General features: G+C 39.1%; 1 protein-coding gene across 2 annotated transcripts in view; it reads right to left on the bottom strand.

Annotated features, from left to right (window-relative positions):
* GALNTL6 (polypeptide N-acetylgalactosaminyltransferase like 6) overlaps window positions 1-24,915 on the bottom strand; it is an 803,528-nt gene that overhangs the window by 745,444 nt on the left and 33,169 nt on the right. The gene's annotated exons all lie outside the window — the stretch shown is intronic.

The following is a 24,915-nucleotide window of genomic DNA, read 5'->3' as shown; positions in this document are numbered from 1 at the left end:
AGCCTACGTTTTATTTTGCCTCCATGTAGCTTCAGTACACCTCCAGAAACCACCACGATATCTAACCATTCACTAAGAATTTATACCAAATTGGTTTTGAGATATGTTTCCAGCAACATCAAACTGACTGAGATCAACAAAGTATCAAATCTGTTTCCCGGTGCAAGAGTTACCAACAAAGCTCAATGTCCACATTTAAAATGACTAACAGGGAACCCACAGGCTTTGCCAAGAAGCCTTTCTAGTAACCAGAAAACCAAGAAGAATTTTTGGAACCTGCTTTTCCCATGTATATGTGTGTGTGTGTGTATACACACACACACACACACACACACACATATCTATCTTCCATAATGAAATCAGGGTTACATTCTTTTCTTACCAAAAATACTGCAGCATTATTTTTCTACTCTGATTTGTCTCAATACTCAAGTTCCTTGGGATAATTCACTGTTGCCCAAATATACACCACACTTTCTGACTCCTGGGGTTTTGTTCATGATCCTCTCACCTCTATAAAAAATTTAAAAAATGGTACCTATCCCTAAAAGCTTATATTAAAAACTACCCTCTTCATGAAGCCTTTCTTGTTTGTCCTATGAGAGATAATTCTCCTTCCTTTGAATCCACCTAATATGTTATTTGCACCTTTTCTGATATCTTACGCATTTGGTCCTTAATTCATAGTAGATTCAAGCCTGGACATAAGTCTACCTTCCTCACTTCAGAACTGGATGAAGCCAGACAGTCCCTTTGGCCCTTCCAGAGGAACGTTAGTTTCTTTACCCTTAAGAGAGCTTAAAACACCCCTCTCAGCAGGGCTGTTCTAAGGAGCCGAGAGGAGATGTCCCTGGGACACCCGGGGTGTGATAACCATGCTCGCTTCTCTCCCTCCCTCCAGTCTCACTGAAGGATGAGAGCTGTCTGAGGTCAGGGGCTGTGACATTTAGTGTTTTATTTCTTGAGGTCTTCATACAAGGCCTTTTACATAATGAGAGATTTTTTTAAATGCAGGTTTTTGTTAGTTTCTGTGGGAGTCACCTCTTATGTTGGTTCTTACTTCCTTTTCTTCTTACGGGAGAAACACATGGTGACTTCTGCAAACCACTGTCCTGCCCCCTCTGCACGGCTGTGGCAGACGTGCCCTGACTTTACCCGACCCCCACGCCCACTCCCAGCACTGCTGATGGGCCAGGAGTAAACACCTCTCCCAGCCTGGACCAATTCGATTTTTTTCCTACCATGATTTTCCTCTGGGAAATTTTTAAAAACACATAATGAAAATGAGAGACAGTCTTTATTTCCGATGAAAACTGTGGAAGGTCTGGCTCAAAAGCTGTTGTGAACCGTGTTTCTGTCCTGTGAAGGAAACCAGTCATCGGTGCAGAAGAATAAAGCCAACACACAGACAGAAGCAGAAGTACGATCGTGGAGCTGGAGAGCTGCCGCTGGCGTCTGATGTCTCGTTCAGATGCCTCCAAAGCCTGGCCAAAGGCCTGCCTTCCCCATCACTTGTTGACTCCAGTTTACCTCAAATAGGAAGACTCTTTCCTTTTCAGTAACTCTAATAATGGTGTCATGTCCCTACCTCAACCCACGCCGTGTGAACGATGAGAGGATTACATACACACACACACACACACACACACTCTCTCTCTCTCTCTCTCTCTCTCTCTCTCACCCAGATGTCCTTTGCCAGCTGACTCCGGTAAAGCCAGAGTATCATCTCAAATATTGAGATAACTACTCACTTGTATAATTAATAAACCACTTGATATAACATAAGTCACAGGTAGGCAGAACTCCTCATTTCTCCAGAAAACTGAAATGATTAATTACAAAAGGAGTAGGCAGATCGATAAACCATGTGTGTAAAGTTTTTAGAGGTACTAAAAATCATTAGGAAAAAGAAAAATGGCTTTTCAGGATTGGGTTGATGGGAGCAACCTAAGAAGGAACTCATCAAACCACATCCTGGACGCGGAAGCGTGGCAGGTATACAGGGTCACGCTCTGCCTCTTTTGCTCCTGAATTTCCTCCTACTTTAAACACAACTATGCTGGGTCAAAACCCAACAACACAGTTTTATCCATACATAATGGCTAATTCTGTGTGTCAGCTCGGGGTACCCAGATATTTGGTTAAACGTTATTTCTGGGTACGTGTGCTATTGCGTTTCCAGATGAGCTGAGCATTTGAATGCATGGACTGACTATAAAAGATTTCCCTCCCCAGTGAGGGTGGGCATTGTCCAATTCGTTGGAGGCCTGAATAGAGCCAGATGTGGAGGAAGGGAGATTTGCTGTCTCTGCCTGAAAGACTGAGCTGGGACATCACTGTCCTGCCCTCAGAATGGAATGTACATCATTGGCTCTCGTGGGTCTTCCAGCTCGCAGAGCACAGATCACAGGATGTCTTGGCCTCGAGAACCACATGAGCCAATTCCTCATAACAGATCTGTCTGTCTGTCTATTATCTGTCTGTCTGTCTGTCTATCATCTATCTATCTATCCTGCTGTTTCTGTTTCTCTGGAGGACACTGGCTAATACACCTTATCTCTATTACCTCTATTTCATTTACAAAATTCTATAAATTCCAAACAACAATGTAGATAAAGACAAAAGAGCTTATAGTGCATTTAAATGTGTACAAACATCATACACTGAACAAATATTACACAGCAGACACCACTGAATGCAACTCACTTGAATGTGACCTAACAGCCTGGTTCTACCAGTGTCCAATATGGCATTTTCCTGAAGATTGAGAAGAAAACATCATCAGTCTTTTACAACTTAGAACAAAGGGGAAGAAGCAAAACTGGCTGCTACCTCTGGATGATTCCTACATGACCTAAGAATTTCCCTGTTTTCTGGACCCAGTGTTTAATTCTGACCTTGCACACAAACGCAGATACACATACAATTTAGTCCTATTATGATAATGATTCTCTCAGGACCCATTACCTCATTATGAGTTTAATTTGACTATCTTCTCATTGATATCTTTTAAATCTATTAACAAATATTTACTGAGTATCAGCTGCGCGTCCAGCACCCTGCCAGCTACAGGGAGCACTGTGGGTTCAGTTGTGTCTCCAGAAAGCAATGTTGTGCCAGCATGTGACCTAGTTGGAAATAGGGTCTTTACAGAAGGAGTCAAGCGTGGTGAGTCTTTAATTCAGTGTCTGCTGTTCTTACCAAAAGGGGGAAATCTGGACGTGAACTGACACGCACCAAAGAGCAGGTGAGGACACAGAAGCCGGGAGAGGGAGCTGGAATCCGTCCTTTAGCGCCTTCAGAGGACGCACAGCCCTGTCCTCGCCTCGACCTCAGATTTCCAGACCTGAAGATCTCCAGAATCATCCAACAGTACATATCTGTTGTTAAGTCACTCATCTTGTGGTACTTTGTCATGGCGGCCTTAGGATACTAACATAGGGAAGAAAAAGATAAAAGAGTGGAGCCCCTTCCTTTGTTAAACTAGAGAGTAATTGAGTTTAGGACCTTAAGCATCTTAGATCAAATATCATTTTTCTTAGGAATGCTTTTCATAGAAATTCCATTTAAAATGCCTTCAGTATGCTATATGCTTGTGTGTGTGTACAAAGACACATACATATGTATATATATTTTTGATATATAAAGACATACACATGATATATGTTTACACATATGGTATATAAAATCAGCTTTATAGTTTTATCACTAATGAAAGGCAATGCATCTACCTGATAAATACAGCTGGCTACCTGGTTTAGACCTGAATTAAGCTATGGCTTTAACCATTCTCCAAGGAGAAGTTCTGTTGATCATGCCATAAATTGTCTCATTTGGCAAGAAACACAAATACGTCTGCCACACAGGATATTGTAACATATTGGATTTGCTTGTGCATAAAAACAAAGCTGCATTTAAATATATTTAGCAAAGTATACTTAACAAAATCACAACAAAATGTATGTAAACATACATAACATGACCCCTGTCTTGGACCTAAATCTGCTCAGCCAGCGTAGTGATTTGAAAGTTCGCATTCCGAGTTTAAGGCCATCACCATGAAGGATGTGACCCCCAGTTGTTTACAGCACACTCAGCCCTCATGGCTGCACTTACTTCTCTCTGCTACACTGGTACATCAGTGAGACAACAGGTATCCTGTAGTTCCCTTTCGATGGCTCAGGTTGATATTAAATTTTAGTGACAATGTGGTCATTACAATTTAAAAAAAAATTTTTTCTATTGAGTTATAGTCATTTTAAAATGTTGTGTCAAATTCCAGCGTAGAGCACAATTTTTCAGTTATGCATGAACATACATATATTCATTGTCACATTCTTTTTCACTGTGAGCTACCACAAGACCTTGTATATACTTCCCTGCACTACACAGTACAATCTTGTTTATCTATTCTGCATATGCCTGTCAGTATCTACAAATTTTGAAATCCCAGTCTGTCCCTTCCCACCCCCCACCCCCTTGGCAACCACAAGTTTTTATTCTATGTCTATGAGTCTGTTTCTGTTTTGTATTTATGTTCTTTTTTTTTAATTCCACATATGAGCAATCTCATATGGTATTTTTCCTTCTCTTTTTGGCTTACTTCACTTAGAATAACATTCTCCAGAGACAAATGGCATTATGTTGTCATTTTTATGGCTGAATAATATTCCATTTTATAAATATACCACATTTTGTTTATCTAGTCATCTGTTGATGGAACTTAGGCTCTTTCCATGTCTTGGCTATTTTTAAAAATATTTTTTAAAAACTAATAATTATTAGAACTTGGTATTTTAGTAATCTGAGGCAGAGTTTCAGAATCCCACCAGTAATTTTTTTTTTCTAGCTCTAAATAAAACTGATTTAGCTGCCATTATTCTGTTGGTAGATGACACAGGGCTACTGCTTACTTACAATGCCTATGGATTTTTGTCTAATTTACTATGATTAGTAATTTCAAATTCAAAGATGCAGGCAAACAGCCAATGCAACGCTTAGAGGCAATGAGGGTGAAATGTGTGGAGGGCATTTCCTAGGGGTATGTTGTGTCTCTTTTTGTGTTTGTTTCAAGGTATATTTAATTTTCCTTTTGATGTCTTCTTTGACCCACTGGTTGTTCAATGGTATGCTGTCTAATTTCCCACATATCTGTCAAGTTTCCAGCTTCCCTGCATTACTGACTTCTCACTTCAAACCACTGTGGTCAGAAACACACTCAGCATGATCATAATCTTCTTAAATTTGCTAAGACCTGCTTTGTAACCTATCACACTGTCTATGCCTGGGGATTCTCTGTGTGTGCTTGGAAAGAATGCATTCTGATGCTCATGGATGGAATGTTTTGTATGTATCCGTTAGGTCCAACTGGCCAAAATCATGCATTAGATTGGGAAACATTTCCAGTTGACCCTTGAACAACTTGTGGGTCGGGGGGACCTCAGACACAGTCAAAAGTCCGAGTGTGACTTCAGAGTCAGCCCTCCGTATTTTCAATTCTGCGTCTGTAAATTCAACCAACTGTAGATCTTCCACTTATTGGGGGAAAAAAAACATATAATGGACCCACGCAGTTCAAACTTGTGTTGTTCAAGGATCAACAGTAATTTATACATTTGTGAGTTTAGACTGATACAGACAACACCAACATTTGACATTATAGGGCAGTCCTATCCAGGAAAATATTTTATCTCTAAGTGGTATTCTTTCATTTCACCGGTAGTTTATTTGATCTCTTTCAATAGTTCTATAATTTTCATCACCTCAGCTGCATATATTTTTCTAAGCTTATTACACCTCATATACTATAAAAGCATTTTATTACTCAAATGGGTATTTTCTTACATGTTTCAACTGGCAAATATTGGTTTATAAAAAAACTGATGATGTTGATATATTTATTTTGTAAATTGCTACAAATGTAGTATTATTTAAAATGATGTTTAATTGAATCTGATTTTTCTAGACAAGCAATCACAACCATCTGAAAAAGAAATAAAACTTTACTGTGAAATAATTATGCCTCCAATTTTGTCTTTCAAATTATATTGCTTATTTCTTCCAAGGAAATGTTAAAAAAATAGTGGTTAAAATTAGCTTTTAAATACATTTTTCTTATTTCAATGAGTATATTTGAGTATAATATTGACTACTGGATTATAAAAGAGACATTCTTAAGAAAGCAGCCTTTGATTCCAAATTAAGAAAAAAAAAATCATTCAACTGGCTAATTGATGTTGAATTGTATTAATTACTTTATAAGACCTATTGAAAAGATTACATGATAAAATGTTATTCAGTTTTATGATTTTAAACCACCACAGTTTACTTGATTCAGTGCTGTATTCTATAAACTAATATGTAGTTTATGATACTAAATTTTCTTTTTAAAAAACTATTAGTCTTTTTTTTTTTTTGGTGAGGGGTTAGTTTGGTGAGAAGATAAGTCTTTATTATATATAACATTAGAATTATGTCAACTCTTTGTAATAATTTGGGAAGCTTTCCATCTATTTTGAGGATTTGGAATTGTCAAATTATATAGTGTTTTGATTCTTCTGTGAAGATTTACTTCTTACATGAAGATTTGAGCACAATTATGGCCGTGTCTGACCACAGCAAGCCACCTTACGTTTATCTGTATCCCCAAGATGAAATCATTTCCACATGACCATTATGCCTACTTATTACCTGTTGTTTCTTATTCTAAATTTATATTTAACTCTTTCTCATTGGCTCTCATTTTCTTCATTTTTAAGACTTCTTTTCCTGATTAATTATCTTTAAGCACTCAGAATTTCGTTCAGATAAACTTTGTATATCTCAGCAAGGCACAGTGAGAGGATTTTAGTCTTGTCTATCTCCACGTGGGTTTTGATGGAGCAGAAAGAAGCAAGAGAGATGCCTTCAGTGCCCTTCAGGTGAGATAAACTATGAGGTGGGCTGGGTGGGACGTGTTATTCAATACCCTACATTAAAGATCAAGCTGAAACCTAGCTTTGTTAGGTTAATATAAACCTAATATATTATAATGTAGGTATGCTAAGCAAACTAGATTTAGTATAATTTATGGTGTGACTGTACAGAAAGAGTCGGTCGGGAATATTTAGTTTTCATTGTTATTTTGTTACTTTTTAGCCACATCTTCTTCTTTAAAAAATATATATGTGATGTGAAATGAAATGCATGACCACGCTAGCATATCTTGATGTCCAATTTCTTCAATTCCTAAGTGATGTGATCACTATACCTCATATTTGAACATATTTTTTACATACTGGATAGTCTGGCATTTTCTCAACTGCTTTCCAAGAAAACGATCATGAGCATATAGATGAAAGGGACTAGATCTCACAGTTCAACCACATTTCAAACCTCAATCTGTGGTAGGAACACACGGGTTACTCAGTACATAATTACTTCCTTTACAGGCAAGTTGTTAAATATGTTCGTAAGAGTAAAAATGATGAAGGATCCTTATGGAATCTTACATTTTCATACGTGGTCAAGAAACCTGAACACCTTGGAGATATTTAGGTGTTTTAACCTAGATGTAGAATATTCTTTTCCTCACGTGCATAACTATTATTATTTTAAATTTTATTTCATTTTTATTTATTTTATTTTCTTAATTGGGATATAGTTGCTGCACAACATTACATCAGTTACAGGTGTACACTACAATGGTTCACAACTGTTAAAGGTTATACAGAGTTATTAAAAGTATATCAGGGTTATTATAAAATACTGACTATATTCCCCATGTTGCACAATACGTCCATGTAGCTTATTTTATAACAGGAGCATCGTTATTCAGCAGACGCACTTTGTTCTGCTAGGGATTTTCACTTTGGAAGACTCAGTCAGACGTGCAGATTTAATACTTTCTTTACCCTAACGATGAATATCATGTTCGGCGTGAAATTTAATAATCTATTAAAGCCTTCACAGAAATTTTAGAACAACTAATGTAACATATTACTTTGCTTCTGCATTACAGCAAGATGAAACAGATTGCCAAAAATGTAGTAAGAGCAGATTGAAACGTAGATCAAAAAAGTTTGAAGGCAAAAATAGAGGCAGAATATCCTAGTTATTTTAAAGAACACAGGGAGGCGATTACCAAGAATACATGAATTGAAGTTATCTTCTTTCAAAAGTTCTAAATCCTTCTTTTTTTTTAAACCTGTTTTATTTCATTTTAATTTTTTAAAACATTTTTTACTGATTTATAATCATTTTACAATGTTGTGTCAAATTCCAGTGTAGAGCACAATTTTTCAGTTATACATGAACATACATATATTCATTGTCACATATTTTTCACTGTGAGCTACCACAAGATCTGGTATATATTTCCGTGTGCTACACAGTATAATCTTGTTTATCTATTCTACAATTTTGAAATCTCAATCTATCCCTTCCCATCCTCTGCCCCCTTGGCAACCACAAGTTTGTATTCTATGTTTATGAGTCTACTTTTGTTTTGTATTTATGCTTTGTTTTTGTTTTTTTGTTTCTTTTTTAATTCCACATATGAGCAATCTCATATGGTATTTTTCTTTCTCTTTCTGGCTTACTTCACTTAGAATGACATTCTCCAGGGACATATCCATGTTGCTGTGTCACTATATGCCAACGACATGTTACTATATATAGAAAACCCTAAAAGGTCCACACAAAAGCTACTAGAGCTGATTGAAGAATTCAGCAAGGAAGCAGGTTACAAGATTAACGTTCAAAAGTCAGTTGCATTTCTTTACACTAATGATGAATCAACAGAAAAAGAAAGTAATGAAACAATCCCCTTTAAAATAGCACCCAAAGTAATAAAATATCTAGAAATAAATCTAACCAAGGAGGTGAAAGAATTATACACAGAAAACTATAAACCATTGATGAAGGAAATTAAAGAAGACTTTAAAAAATGGAACGATATCCCATGCTCTTGGATTGGAAGAATCAATATTGTTAAAATGGTCACACTGCCCAAGGCTATCTACAGATTTAATGCAATCCCTATCCAATTACCCAGGACATATTTCACAGAACTAGAACAAATCATAATAAAATTTATATGGAACCATCAAAGACCTAGAATTGCCAAAGCATTACTGAAGAGAAAGAAAGAGGCTGGAGGAATAACTCTTCCAGACTTCAGACAATACTACAGAGCTACAGTAATCAAGACAGCATGGTATTGGTACCAAAACAGACATATAGACCAATGGAACAGAATAGAGCCCAGAAATGAACCCACAAACTTTCGGTCAACTAATCTAAATCCTTCTTTTCTTTTTCTTTTTCTTTTTTCTTTTTTTTTTTTTTTTTTTGTTGTTGTTGTTTGTTTGTTTGTTTTTGCAGGGGGGAGGTAATTAGGTTTACTTACTTACTTGATTTTTCAGTGGAGGTACTGGGGATTGAACCCAGGACCTCAGGCATGCTAGGCATGTGCTCTACCACTTGAGCTATACCCTCCCCCCTAATCCTTCTTTTATTTATGAAAATACCACACTTCTAGTCTCTCTGTATAAGATAACAGAAAACCATATAGTTATTTTAAAGTCGAACACACAGGTCTACAATAAATTCCAAAAAGGCAACTGACATCGGTCATAAAAAGATACGTTTATTGATCAGTTGTTCTGTGGTCAGGCCAAGTAAAAAAGAATTCTCCATATTTACCTCCACTTTTCATCCTGGTGCCTTACAACTCTTTCAGGGATGATATTTCATTCAATTTTCAAATGATTAATGTTCTACCAAACTTCAAATCTCCCCTGAACTCAATCTATAATCCAATGGTAGACAGTTTTAAGAGAACTAGGTGTCTAGATTTTCTAATTATAAAATTCTTTGAAATTACAGCTTTTAAAGTAAAATTTCTGTTCTTTCAAATGACGCATTACTCCATGTTTCTATCGTAAAATGTATTCCTGATCTTTAAAATATGCGTTTTTGACAATATCACTCACATTCAAATGTTCATATGGAATCAACAGATTTTCAAAACCCAGCCATGCTGGTCCTGAAAAAAATTCAGATAACACTGGAGCTAACAGAACCAAATGGCATGCATATGTTTAAGACCTTTTAGATTACCATATCTAGTTAATTGGCTAAATTCATACCGCTGACAGATTATAATTTAACAAAATATTTAAGAAGAAAAAAAATCCAGTATTATTTGCCCAAATCAAGATATTTGAAATTTCATTGTTATGTAAAATGTGTTGTTCTTTATAACATATTACTGGCTTGTTAATAAGGTATGATTTCAATATATTATGTCATTTGCATTCAGAAATCCTTGGTCAAGCATGTTAACCGCTTTTTCTTAAGTAAAATGTAAATTTCTGCTTATTTATATTCTGAAGTATGATGATTAAAATATATTTTCCAATTTCCCCAAAATTATGTTTTTCACATTTTGATTTTAAATAAACTGAAACAGAGTAGAAATACTCCAGGATTTGGATATATTTCATTAATAAGTAATTAATCAGATGTTCACTTCACATTGAAATTCTGTTTTTCCACGCATCTCTAAAGTCTGGTCCCAAATTGATAGCATGGTGATGTTTTTCCCTAAGGAGTAAAAAAATTAAGCCCAAAGCAAGATCACCTTCATTTGTATTCTCTTCTTGAATAATTCTGCATATGGATATGCTAATAATGGAATATGACATTTCAAAAATCACCTCTCAAATAAAACTCTAATTTGTCTCTGCAGACCTCTGGCTTACATTCGTCCCTGTAGTGTGGCATCAGTGAACTGCAATGGGACATCCTACGTGGGACAGCCGTTCTGTTACTTACTTTCTGAGTGACGGTTAACACGTTTCTCTACCTTGTATTTACTTGCCATTTCTCAACTCTGCGATGGCGCATACCCCACCTACCACACAAGGCTGTTAACCACCCCGAAAGAATGCACGAAAGAGAGCAAAGCATTGAGCAAGGCGACCACACGAACCACTCGTAGCAGTGAACGGCCACTACTAACAGTGTGACTGCCTAACTAAAGCATCAGACATATGACACACCCTGTTTTGTAAGACTCACTGCCAAAAACAGGCCATCAAAAACATCGTAAACACTCTGAGCACCTAAACATTAGCAAGTGACACTTTTTCCCCCTTAAAGACCTCATCATATTTTGGAAGGAAGGCAGGTTTACACAGGAAGACTTATAAAACTTGTGATGTTCTGTGGGTGATGGAGATAAATGGCATAGGAGTTCAGATTTGGGAAGAGTGGTTGGGAACAGCTTCACGGTAAAAACAAGACCTTATCTGCGTCTTGAAAACCAGGTAATACTTCGCTGATGGAAGAGATATGAAAAAGCATTCCAAGAAAAGAGAAGGGAATGCTTACACGCACTGAGGTTCAAACACGTTTGAGACACGGAACACACGCTGGGTTGATGGGAATGGGGTATACATGACGAGGAAAGCAAACTGATGATAAACTGTGGGGGTTACTAAGTTGACTGAGTGATTTTATTTGACTTCTAATTCCAGCACTGGCAGAATAACCGTTACCACTGGCCCTCCACGGTAAGTGCCTATAAAACTGGACAAATTATATGGGCATAATTTTTTAAGCATTGAACAAGAAGCGATGCCTCAGTGTGATCCTTGAGGGAAGGGAAAACTGAGGAGGTGAACCCTACCTTCACCCTCGCCTCCTACTGGCCGTACCATCCAGAAGACGCAACATTGATCTGTGCTCGGCACTGCCAAGCTGGAGGGGCTGAGACTGGAGTTTGCATCTGCGCACATGCAGAGGCAGGGTTGGGGGACAGGAGACTGGAGAGCAGGGGGCATGCCCATGAGCCTTCATGGGGGCACAGACTACAGGATCTACCTGTAACCGACCTGACTGGCAGGATGAAACCCAGCCCTCTGTTAAGGAGGACAATGTAATCAATGCTTGCTACAACATGTCATCCCTGATATCCAGCCTACATTAAAAAATGTTAAACATGTAAAGAAGGACTAAGGAATTTTAAAGCAGCGTCTTTCTCTGGTCTCCAGCCCCTCCTCGGTGTGCTGATTACCCTGAGCTGAGCACCTCCAGAGGAATGGTGATTAAAGCCACGGGGCAGTGTGCTTAAAGCAAAGCAAGGTCCATACACACTGCATTCCATGAGTCTAGGCCCTGTTCTTTTACAGGATTTTTCTCCTCTGGACTGAAAGCCCACTTTTCTCCCGAGTGTGTGACGGAGACGGAGGCTGTGAACTCAGGGGCTGTTTACAAATACCCGCGCCAGTATTCACCAGCCCTGTGGTGTGCGGAAGCTACATTAGCTGACCTTAGCTTCCACATCAGCAAGTGCATTTAATGCTGCTTTGTTGAGAGAAGAAATACGGTCATGTCTGAAGAGGGCGTGTATGTGCCTGGTACGTGGTGAGCGCTGTGACCGTGGACTATTTAATCAAGTCACGGTGCGATGCGATGGTGAGGAAAGGGTTAATCTGAGAGCACTGAGTTGCTTAAGTCCTGCAAGTCCCAAAGCCAAGCCTGTCTCCGGGGCTGTCCCTTGGCTGCCCCTTGTGTACAAACCCCGAGTCCTCGGACTATTACACCTGGTAAGGGTGTTCCTCGAGGCCTGAGGTTTGGGTCACGCTGTAGTGACCGGACCAGATAAGCGTGTCCTGCAAGTGTGGTTTATGCTCAGTGACCGCTTCGGAGGGTGTGAGGGGAAGGGGAGGGGACGATGTGCTGAGGTCAGGCTCTCCAGCAGGTGATCGCACCCTTGGGTTCCAAACAAAACTGTTTTTTGTATTTTCCTCAACGAGGTATTTTTGCCCTTAGAGCATCTTAAGACACTAATATGATATTTTAGAGAGAAAAATATCCAAGAGAGACAGAGAAGAAGACATTTTAGCCTCCTACAGACCTAGATTCTTATAGAAGTTACCTAAAGTATAGTTTTTTTTTTCTTAGTATGACTCTGGAGTTCATAACCTGGAAGGTAAATAATTGTAGGACTTTTATGATCAGATCATTTATCATTTTCTCCATCCACATTAGTGTCTAAGTCATGCGGATGTTAACAGAATGTTAACATATAATTGATAGCTAGAAATAACTCCCCAAATCGCAGTACATGGACTTTCTTAATTTGTGGAGCTTTAGTAAAGAGAAATGATTGCATTACTTTCTTTACACAGCATCTATTTGCTAAAAGTCTGTACATTATGTAAATGAAGCAAGCTGATATTAAATCCATAATAAACGCTGTTAAAAATGATTGAAGATGATTTGTGTGTGTTAAAAACAAGACAACTGGCCCCAAAAGGAGTTGCTTGTGTTGAGCCCCACTTCACCAAACCAAGCTTAGCTCCATTACAGTTTGGGCTCTCCCAGAAATGGGCCCTTAAACCATTCGATCAGGAGCTCCCCAATCAGCTCTAGTTGGATCTTCTGCCTGAGGGACTCCTGGCGTCCCCTAAGGGAAAGTACACTTTCGATAACCAATCTGCTTCTTTGCCTCGTGTAACCTCCTCGTACCCACCCCTCCCTTTTGGCTACAAAAACCTTCCATTTTGTACAAAAACCTTCTCCTCCGGGCTCCTTTCTCTCTGCTGGATGAGAAGCTGCCTGATTGCAACTTGATTTTCACTCAAATAAAAATTTTAATGTGCCTCAGTTTCTCTTTTAAGAGGTGGTACCAACCAGCTTTATGAAGCTGGCAGTGTCCACCTCAAGGGTCCAGAAAACTGCAAAATGGGGCAGAAGGCAGGATGCTTCCACAGAATGAAAAATAAGGAACCAGGAGGAGAAAAACAGGAATTGAATAAGAAATAAGGAAGTGAGCACAGAGCCCAGAGCCGACCTGGCGTTTGGGGACTGGCTGATGAAAATACTGCATTTCTGTTCAAGAGAAACATCCACGTGATGGGAAGTTTATCTAAATTCCAGTTTGCTGTGGCTTCAACTTGGGCCTATAATTTATCTCAATAATGCTTTGAATAGCAAATTGCATTTTATTTCATATTTTACCTGAAGTACAGTTGACTTACAATATTATATTAGGTTCATATGTTATGGGTCATAGAAAGTTCCTAAAACATGGTTGACAGCATTCCCTGCGACTTAGTTATTTTATAAACTGGCAGTTTGTACATCTTAATCCTTTCCACCTTTTTTTTTCCCATCCCCACAATTCCCATCCCCTCTGGCAACCACTGCTTTGTTTTCCACACAAGTGAGCCTGTTTCAGTTTTGCTGTATTTGTTTACTTGTATTTTTTTTGACTCCACATATGATGAAAACATACACTATTTGTCTTTCTGTCTGACTTATTTCACTCAACATAATGCCCTCAAAGTCCATCCATGTTGTTGCAAATGGCAAGATGTCATTCTTTTTTATGGCTGAGTAGTATTCCCTTGTATACACACACATACTATATATATAAATATTCCACATCTTCTTTATCCGGTCATCTGCTGATGGACACTTAGGTTGTTTCCATAACTTGGCTATTGTAAATAGTGCTGCCAGGAACACTGGGCTGCATACATCTCTTTGAATCAGTGTTTTTGTTTTCTTTGGTTAAATATCCAGAAGTGAAATGGCTGGATCATAAGGCAGTTCTATTTTTAAGATTCTGAGGAGCCTCCATGCTGTTTTCCACAGTGGCTGCATCAATTTGCATTCCCATCAACAGTGCACAAGGGTCCCCATTTCGTCACATCTCTCCAGCGTTTGTTATCTGCAGGTTTTTGATGAGAGCCGTCTTCACAGGTGTGAGGTTAGTCACTGTGGTTTTGACTCACATTTCCCTTATGATTACAGGTGTTGAGCATCACTGCATGTACCGGCCATCTGTATGTCTTCTTTGGAAAAATGTCTATTCAGTTCCTCTGCCAATTTTTCGATTAGATTGTTTATGTTTTTGATAGTGAGTTGTGTGAGTCATTTATATATTTTGGATATTTGCCCTTTACTGGACATATCATCTGCAAATATCTTCTCACATTCACTAGGTGGCCTTTAGATTTGTCAGTGGTGTCCTTCACTGCACAAAAACTTATCAGTTTGATGTGGTCCTATTTGTTTATTTTTGCGTTTGTTGCCTTGACTGAAAAGACAGATTTCCCCCCCTCAAAAATCTTGCTAATACTGATGTCAAAGAGCATACTGTCTATATCTTCTTCTAAGGGTTTCACAGTTTCAAGTCTGACAATCAAGTCTTTAATCCATTTTGAGTTGATTTTTGTATACGGCACGAGAAAATGGTCTAGTTTCATTCTATAGCACGTAGCTGCCTTGTTTTCCCAATACCACTCAGTGAAGAGATCGTCTTTTCTCCGTTGTGGTCTTGGCTCCTTTGTTATAGATCAATTGACCACAGGTGTGTGGGTTTATTTCTGGGTTCTGTATTCTGTTCTATTGATATCTGTGTCTGTTTTTGTGCCTATGTCATATTATTTTGATTACTGTAGCTCTGTAGCAGAGTTTAAAGTCAATGAGTGTGATACCTCCAGCTCTGTACATTTTCCTTAAGATTGCTTTGGTTATTCAAGGTCTTTTGTGGTTTCACATAAATTTTAACATTATTTGTTCTACTTCCATGAAAAATTCCATGTGCAGTTTAATAGGGATTGCATTGATTCTATAGATTGCTTTGGGTAATACGGAATTTTAACACTATTAATTCATCCATCCATGAGCATGGTATGTCTTTCCATTTATTTACGTTATCTTCAATTTTTGTCATCAATTGCTTATAGTTTTCAGAGTACATGTCTCTCACCTCCTTGGTTAAATTTATTCCTAGGCATTGTACTCCTTTTGATGAAATTGTAAATTGAATTTTCTTAATTTCTCTTCTGATAATTTGTAGTTAGTGTACAGAAATGCCACACATTTCTGTATTTTAATTTTGCGTCCTGAAATTTTACCAAACTCATTTATTAATTCGAATAGTTTTTTGGTAAAATCTTTAGAGTTTTCTGTACACAGCATCACATTACCTGGAAACAGTGATAGTTTTACTTCTTCCTTTCCGATCTGGATTCCTTTTGTTTCTTTTTCCTGTCTGATTGCTGTGGCTAGGACTTTCAATACTATGTTGAATACAGGTGGCAAGAATGGACACCCTTGTCTCATCCCTGATTTTAGACGAAATGCTTCCAGTTTTTCACCGTTGAGCATGAAGTTAGCTGTGGGCTTGTTTTATACAGCCCTTTATCATCTCCTCCTGGGGTGGTCATGGCATGCTGGCTAGAGGGCCAGGTCCTTTTCAATCTACTGGCTCTGCACTGGGATAAGTCCTTTAGGAGCAAATTCTCTGTTTCTGACAGTCCATCAATTCTCCTGGACAAAAGCCCCTCCAGTTTCCAAAACCGGATAATGAGGCTCATCTTCCCAGTGCCAGTTTCCAGGGTTGGGTGCCCAACATGGAACTGAAACTCTCACTCCTTAGGGAGGACCTCAGAGTTGTAATAATCCTCTTCTGCTTGTGGGTCACCCTCCAGAGGTGCGGGTCATGATGATGCCATGCGTCTGCCCCTCTCTGCCCCTCTTACCCATCCCAATGTGTTTGTTTTCCTCTATATACTTGATTGTAGAATATCTCTCTTCTAGTCTTCCAGCCATTCCTAGAGAGAGTCGTTCTATACTTAGTTGTAGTTTTGGTGTGTCCATGGGAGGAGCTGAGCTCAGAAGCCCCCTACTCTGCCACCTCCATCCTACCTCCAGCAGATGGTACTTAACACCTTAGTGTGTGTTCCATAGTTCCTCTACTTCCTACATTGGAATATTTAGTTTTCCAGCTTCTTAAAGCAATACACAGCTGAGCAGCACTACCACCACTCCCCCTCTCCCCCACACACTTTGTTTCCGTGGCAACAGCTTTAGAATAGCTGCCACTTACATGCAGAGGAAGGGCATCAGCTGCCTTGCAGAGGAGCCAAGTGTCCACAGACAGAAAGCAGATCACAGTGACAAATGAGGGAAGCAAGAGTCGTGCACAAAGTGGACAGTGGAGAGAGAAGCAGGTGTTTGTTGTCTCCGAAATCTCAGCTGTAACTTAGATTCTGTACGTATTTCATTCTGATCATTTCAATCCCCCTTGCATATTTTATGATATATCACTATTCAATATTTTGAAACGTTCTCTTTCTTGTTATTGTTGGTCACTAAGAGATAACCAGTCTCACGCTCTGATTTTGCTTTCCAAGCACTAATTTCTCTCAAAAAGCAAAACAAATCTGTTGAGTCAGACCCTCTGCTTCACTTTTTCCCTAACGCACTTTCAAATGAATCTGAAGGCAATACAGTCAAGAGCCGTTAGTCCGCGTTTTTATCTTCGAAGGAGATGCTTGATTCTTTAAGCTCTTTAGAAACATCTATTTATGGAAGTAAAACAGTTGTCTGAGGCAATTTTATTAGAAAGATCAAACTGCAGTGGCCTTTCAGAGGCTTAAGAAGATGGATAATACTCTCAGTCTGCCTTGCTCTATTATGACTCGAGTTCACATATATTATTCATTTAAAGGGCAAGATCATCAAGAGGCCAGAAGCGTGGAGTAATTTCTTTCTCTCTGTTTATTCTGAATAAACCTGTCCGAGATGAAGGATAGGGCAGCAGCGTCTAAGAGAAAGAAATAACCCAGCTCCCTCACGCTCAACTTCAGAGCGATCTGGAAGTGTTACTGCTTTCCTCATCTGATCGGTTGGCTGCAAAAATAAACATAATATATAACTACCTCTCAGGCATTATCAAAAGAAATGTGGAGAGACTGATGATGGTTCTTCTACAGGGTTTTAATGAACCTTCTTCTTTCTCGATTCAGTCCTAGTAACATTTACTTTTAAAGCAATCGGTCTCATCTTCCTGCCAGGACGATCGCCTTCTGACTGATTTTGCTAGAATTTAGAACAATAAAGGGTGACAACACTTCCAAGCTGACAACCAGCGATGAGCTAAGCTCGCAGTCAGCTGAAAACACGAGACAGAAGAGCAGAGTATGAACGAACTTCTGTAATTTAAAATCCCTATGACTTTGAGGAACAAAGAGAAACAGTGAGTACACAAAAATGCTCCTAATTTTTCACTCAAGTTCCCTGCCATTTTTACTTCGGATTTTTTCCCTGTGTATATTATACACTGCCAGACATTCCTTGAGCCTTTATTAAAAGGCTAATATTGCTCATAAATGTAGAAATGTGACATTCAAGCTCCGTGTTAGAAGCGCTCACCTGCATCGCACTGTTTGAAGGTGACGAACGCGAACTCTCAAGGTGGCTGAGACACTTCGAACCAGCCCACGAATGTCTCCTGGAAAGGTTTCTGGCCCTTGGCAGTACCATACATGCAATTGGTATTTTCACTCTCTCAATATAAATTTACCTATTTCAAATTAAATTTACATATGCAAAATCATGTTTTGGCGACATTTCATGGTATTTACAACTTTCTCAAGAATTGCTTGCAAGATTTTGTTTGCTTCTATTCTAAATATATATGGCTTAAAGCAACATAAAGATGAAATCGGAATGCCATGCAAATGGAAAACAATACCCTGCCTGTGAGAGACCAGGGAAACACTCCCTAGGAGCTGTGCTCTCAGGTTCTGCATAAACAACACAGCTCTTCCCGTTAGTATTTCTCTTTCTCTCACAGACACTTAGCTTCAGCAAATGTCCCGTATCATTTAGTGTTATTCTCATTTTATCTCCTCATAACTTGATTTTATTTAAGAATAAAATTATAGCTGCCCCTCGATATCCACAGGGGAGTGGTCCTAGGACCCCACAGGTTCCAAAATCCATGGATGTTCACGTCCCTACTGGGTCGTTGCATCCATGGTTTCCAAATGCATAGAGTCAACCAACCCTGGATCCTGAAGTATTTTCCATCCACAGTTGGGTAAGTCTGCAGGAGCAGAACCCACAGATACAAAGAGCTGACCTGTAAATCATCTCAATTTTAAATCGCAAATAAAAATATCCTTGCATTCCATGCAGTTTGGTGCAGCCACTGTGAAAAACAGTATGGAGATTCCTCAAAAGACTAGTAATACACTTACCAGTATTACCCAGGAATCCTGCTCCTGGGCATATATCCAGAAGGAACCCTACTTCAAAAACACACCTGCACCCCAATGTTCATAGCAGCACTATTTACAATAGCCAAGACATGGAAACAGCCTAAATGTCCATCAACAGATGACTGGATAAAGGAGATGTGGTATATTTATACAATGGAATACTATTCAGCCATAAAAACTGACAACATAACACCATTTGCAGCAACATGGATGTTCCTGGAGAATGTCATTCTAAGTGAAGTAAGCCAGAAAGAGAAAGAAAAATAACATATGAGATCGCTCATATGTGGAATCTAAAACAAAAAAACAAACATAAATACAAAACAGAAACAGACTTATAGACACAGAATACAAACTTGTGGTTACCATGGGGGCGGGGGGTGGGAAGGGACAGACTTGGATTTCAAAATGTAGAATAGATAAGCAAGATTATACTGTATAGCACAGGAAAATGTACACAAGATCTTGTGGCAGCTCACAGCGGAAAAAAATGTGACAATGAATATATGTATGTTCACGTATAAATAAAAAACTGTGCTCTACACTGAAATTTGACACAACATTGTAAAATGACTATAACTCAATAAAAAAATGTTAAAAATAATCCTTGCTTTCTAAAACAAAGTTTTTTTAAGTGAGCATATTTAACTATCATTAGTTAGCCTTAATATGCTACCTTGAGCATCTAAATTTACCCCCATATTCAGTGTACATTATATTTTAATTCATTAAAGCCAACCGATGTTCTAATGCACACCGTCAGTCACCTCCCCACCACACCACAGCAGTGACGAGGAAACTTTCAAACATACGCAATAGTTTTTTTCACTTTCACAAATAGTTCCGAGAGACCTGATACTAGAGCACAGAGGAGCTAAATTCACAGAGACAAACGGTGGTGCTAGAAGCACATAGGTGTCTTTAATGGTTCTTGGATGGGTACATCGGAGTTGATTTTTGAGGACAAACAGTGGACCTGCCCTGAGTCATCCAGGCTCAGCCTTTCATATGCATATGTATGGCGGGAGCTATAAAACTGCCCATTGAAACCAGCTTACAGGAGACGACCTGTAAGGGCTCAAAAAAAGCAACTCTCACTACTCTCTTCACCCAAAATATCTGAAATTATATCCTGACGTTCTTAACGTGGATCAGTACACGGGTCATTTATTGAACGTCTATGTGCCGTGAACTATGCCCGGAGCCAGGGAAACAAAAAGCAGTGTCCTAACATCAAAACGCAGCATCAGTCAGCAGAGGAGGCAATGTTTACGTCCTGTGCATCATGATGAGAGCTCGGCGGAAAGGCCGGGATGAAGAAAGACTGCCGGGGGTGGGGGTGAGGCCTGAGCTGGCCCCTGAAGACTCAGTAGAAACCAACCAAGTGAAGAAGAAATCAAGGAAGCACTAAATAAAATCATTTTTTAAAGATACAAAAATATATTTGGAAGGTTACAATTTATCTTAGAAATTAAGGTATTCATATTATTAGCTCAACATAAGACCGATCATTATTGGACTTATTAACTAATTACTGTGTTTCAATACAGGATTAACTAATTAATCCAAAAAATAAATCATCACACACACAGTCACAGAAACCAAGAAGAGCAGGATGCACAGTCCCTTCCCATCGCTGGAGGGAGTCACGTTCTGCAAAGTGGCTGTGAGGATGAACTGGCGACACTGCGCCGTTGCTCCTGGGGCAGGTGAGTGAAGTGACTAGAACCATGGTTGGAGCCCGCACCACTGGCCCCGAGTAGGAGTGTTCTGGGGTGCCCCCGGGACCCCCACCCGCTGGGCATCTCCGCAGGGGAACTGCAGTGAGAAGACAGAGCATCACCTCCTCCCACTTCAAGGGGGGGACGAAGCTGTGACTCTGGTGACTCAAAGTTTTCTCCACTTTGCACGTGTCCAAAATGAACCGTGAGAGCCCTGCAAGTATTGATTTGGGGTTACAAACAAATCGTAGTGAGCAGGTGAATTCTCAAACATGGAATCCACCAACAACAAGGGTCAGCTGTGAGACCAATGGTAAAGTTACATTGAAACGATGGGAAACATCAGGAAATAGCCAAAGAATAAACAACAATGAACTAGACAATTTCAGAACATCACATTTACTATGTAAAACAAATGGGGAAAATATTATGAAGGGTCAATCAGTATATTGGAAAGTGAAGACAGGAGAACTAGAAGTGTCCTGAAACCTTGTCTACAGATGATGACAGTGTTTGCTCCTGTAGAAAAATGAGGCAAAAGAATGTCACTGCCATGGGCAGCCATGATGCTGAGTGTGTCCACAATTTACCGGGCATCCAATGAATTACACAGTGGGATGCTCTGTGTGCATTAATGAGTTATGAGGAACCGTTGGCACAGATAAACCTCAAATACTAGTTTGTTTAATGGGTACCAGTGTTTGTTTGTTTTTTTTTTTCCCTAGTTAATGTAACAGTCCAAAACAGGTATTGTGTTTGATGGCTGGATTTCCTCTTTACCATAATTCAGAGACCCGGATCCCTTCCATCTTGGGGCTCTACCATCCCTTCCAAACTTCTAGTCCCTCTTTTCCATGGGCTGAAGGGGAAAAGATGTTTCAGAGAGCAATCTAATTCCTAAAAACATTGGGAATTACATATATCTGACTTATGCTCACAATCCACTAGCAAGAACCAGCTCACGATCACACATACATTCAAGGCAGCTGGAGAACGATGTCCCAGTCAGGGCAGTCACTTCCCCAAACCAGCATGATGATGGGGAAAAGGAAGCATCTGCTTTGAATTTAACCTTGACATTAACATATAAATATTATCTAACGTAAGTCCATAGTTGTATGTCCTTCATAACTGGTTGAAAACCCAAACCAGGATCCTACACTGTTGTCATAATCCAACAGTCACCTTTAATCTGGAAATCATGAGTCTGTCTGCCAGATTTATCCTCAAAACAGAGACGAGCAAACATTTTTGTCTTCTAGATGCAAAGAGGATCATTTGGAATGGAAAGGTAAGAACAAGAAGCATCGGTCTCCTGCATGATTGGAAGTTTGCTAGAGCACCTCTGTTTCATTCCGTCACTATTATGAGGTATATGGATTCATGAACACCTGAGCCAGGTCGTGGAGGGATAAGTATGTTGGTAGTGATTTCAACCTTTGGATGCTGAAGGTCATCAAGTGTAACTCAGACTGGGATTTCAAAATGTAGAATAGATAAACAAGATTGTACTGTGTAGCACAGGGAAATATATACAGGATCTTGTGGTGGCTCACAGCGAAAGGGAATGTGACAATGAATGCATGTATGTTCATGTATAACTGAAAAATTGTGCTCTTCCCTGGAATTTGACACAACATTGTAAAATGACTATAACAATAAAAAAAAAGTTTATAAATAAATAAATAAATAAATTGAAAGTAGGTGGTTCTGCTTCAAATTTAGTGTTTTCAATTTAATATATTTATATGTGAAATTGAAATGTATGTATAATTATAAACTAAGCTCTATTTGTCAAATAATTTGTTAAATTACCTAAATAATGGGAAACCATTTTTTCTCTAGAAAATTTTGCTAAAGTGAGAGAGAAAAATGTATATTTTAATTTAAACGTTTCTTAAAAGTGCAAGAATGTACTCTCAGTGGAATGAAAAATTTCATGTCTTTATAGTTCATTTTTTGAGAATTGGATTTTCAAATCTGTTTAAGAAAATAAAATGCAGCTTTGGAGAAGTCAAAAAAAAAAAAGTGTAATTCACAGGGTGGAGAGGGGAGATTAAAGTGATGTGCGCAGCCGGGAGACAAGCAGCCCCTCACATAGGCTGCTTACCCTGCTTCACACTGATTGCCTGTAACGGAGCAAGGAAGACAGCAGACAGCAGAGGTCTCAGGCAGCTCAAAACCAGCAGCTCCAAGGAAGATCTTGACACCAGAACCATTTCCGATTAAGTTGCTTGTTATCTTCACAAAGCAGCCCTCCCGGTGCCATTTATCCCACGGTCCCTCTTACCCTGCGTGCAGCTCCCCGTGCTGCACCGTCTTCCCCAAGCGGTGGTCAGGATTCCCTTCAATCCTCGTGGACACGACCCCACGCCCAGCACCACGAACGAGAAGTGCTCTGAACGATACCACCACTCGTCTTCTGCCATCTGCCCCATCAGTACCTCCAGACATTAGCCCAATTAATCTAAAGCTCATCCAAACCTCACAGTTTTAAAGGGAAGATGAAACCCAAAGGGTTCTGCCATCTATCCCGAAACTCGGCAGGCATCAGGTCAAGTGTTCCCGAGACGAGGATGTCGGTGCCCGTGTCCATGAACACAAAGTGGTGGCGGAGGGACCCTCCTTTATCTGGGGGTAAAAACACCTCTCAGATACAAATGGCGAAATGGTAGCCAAGGTAACCAGAAGATGAAGACAAGGGTAAAAGAAACATTTTATTTTAAACAGTCCTAATTCTGATCTTCATTTATCACGTTGAGAACTGCCCCTGAACACTGAAACCAGCAGACGAGATAGAGAAAGAGGGACATGGCACCTCCAGGATTTAAGAGGTAACATTAACAAACACTAACAACCATGCAGTCACCCGCCTTTGAACACCTGCCCTGGCACCGTCTCACTGCACAGTGACATGCATGCTGGTACAAGGCATCTGTGCAAATACAAGGCTTGTGCTTAATTATACATATTTTGAAGTCGGCTTTTTTTCAATATTAAATTATAGACAAAATTAGGGAAAGACATTTTCTTGTCCATTTCTCCCAGGGGCACAATTTCTGCCCCAGTATCGATGGACTGCCGTCATTCTCATGAGTCACAGAAAATCAGCACTAATTCCACTGCTGGTTTTCAAAGGATAAGAAGGATCTCCCAACCACTGGGCATCTGTCTTCACAGCACGTTCTGTGAATTTCAAAACATACCTAGATTTTTGTTCTCTTGTTTGCTTTACTCAGTCAGTTTTCACACACAATGTCTCCATCCTCTGCCAGCAAAGCCTACTGCACACACATACCACACACACACATTCACATACACACACACAGTGACCTCTCTGGGTAGGTCAATGCCACAGAAAGTATCGAGTTTGATCATATGAAGTTACAAACACAAAATTCCAACATCTGAGAGAACTAGGCTTTTTTATAAAAGCTGCTGCTAGGGACCTAGCAATGGGTATTATTAATAAAATTTGCCCAGACATGTTAATTTATTTTGTGAAATACACTATCCATTTTACACGCCATCCTAACCATTATGCACTGTATGTGATAAATTAATATTTTTCACAAACTATTACACGATGTTTTAATTTGCTCACAAATTCTCTATTACTCATGTCATGAGTCCTGCTATCTTCAAGCAGTAATGGATTTCAGACAGTATTTCTTAAGTTCGCCTATCAAATTCCTCAATGCTGGAATTTTATGAAGAAAACCAAAAAAAAAAAATTGGTGTGTTGACCAATTGGCTCAAATTTCTCTGTAAGCAAGACTATATCTTGATCTATAATGGCCAGAAATCAGCCTAAAAATTATTTGCCACATTATTTATCTGTAAACCTTCTTCATAGTCACGTTAATCGTTTTACTTTCTTTTTCTAATCCATTTATATTTTACTGGAATGTCATTGCAGATTTTACATCAAGATGCTTTCTATTTAGAAGTATCATTCTTGAAGTTTTTAACCCTTCATAGTCAATTTAGATCAGTTTGAGATTTTATGTAAACGTTTGCTAGCATTATTAATAGTAAGCCACAGTTCTGCCAAATATCTTAGTCTAGCAGAAATTCAAACTTAATTTAGCTCCTGCTCAAAAAAATCGTCTTGTTCTTTATAG

Source organism: Camelus ferus, chromosome 31, assembly GCF_009834535.1.
Source record: "Camelus ferus isolate YT-003-E chromosome 31, BCGSAC_Cfer_1.0, whole genome shotgun sequence".
Taxonomy (NCBI): domain Eukaryota; kingdom Metazoa; phylum Chordata; class Mammalia; order Artiodactyla; family Camelidae; genus Camelus; species Camelus ferus.
Note: the sequence above shows the minus strand (reverse complement) of the source record. Positions and strands in the feature narration are given on the sequence as shown.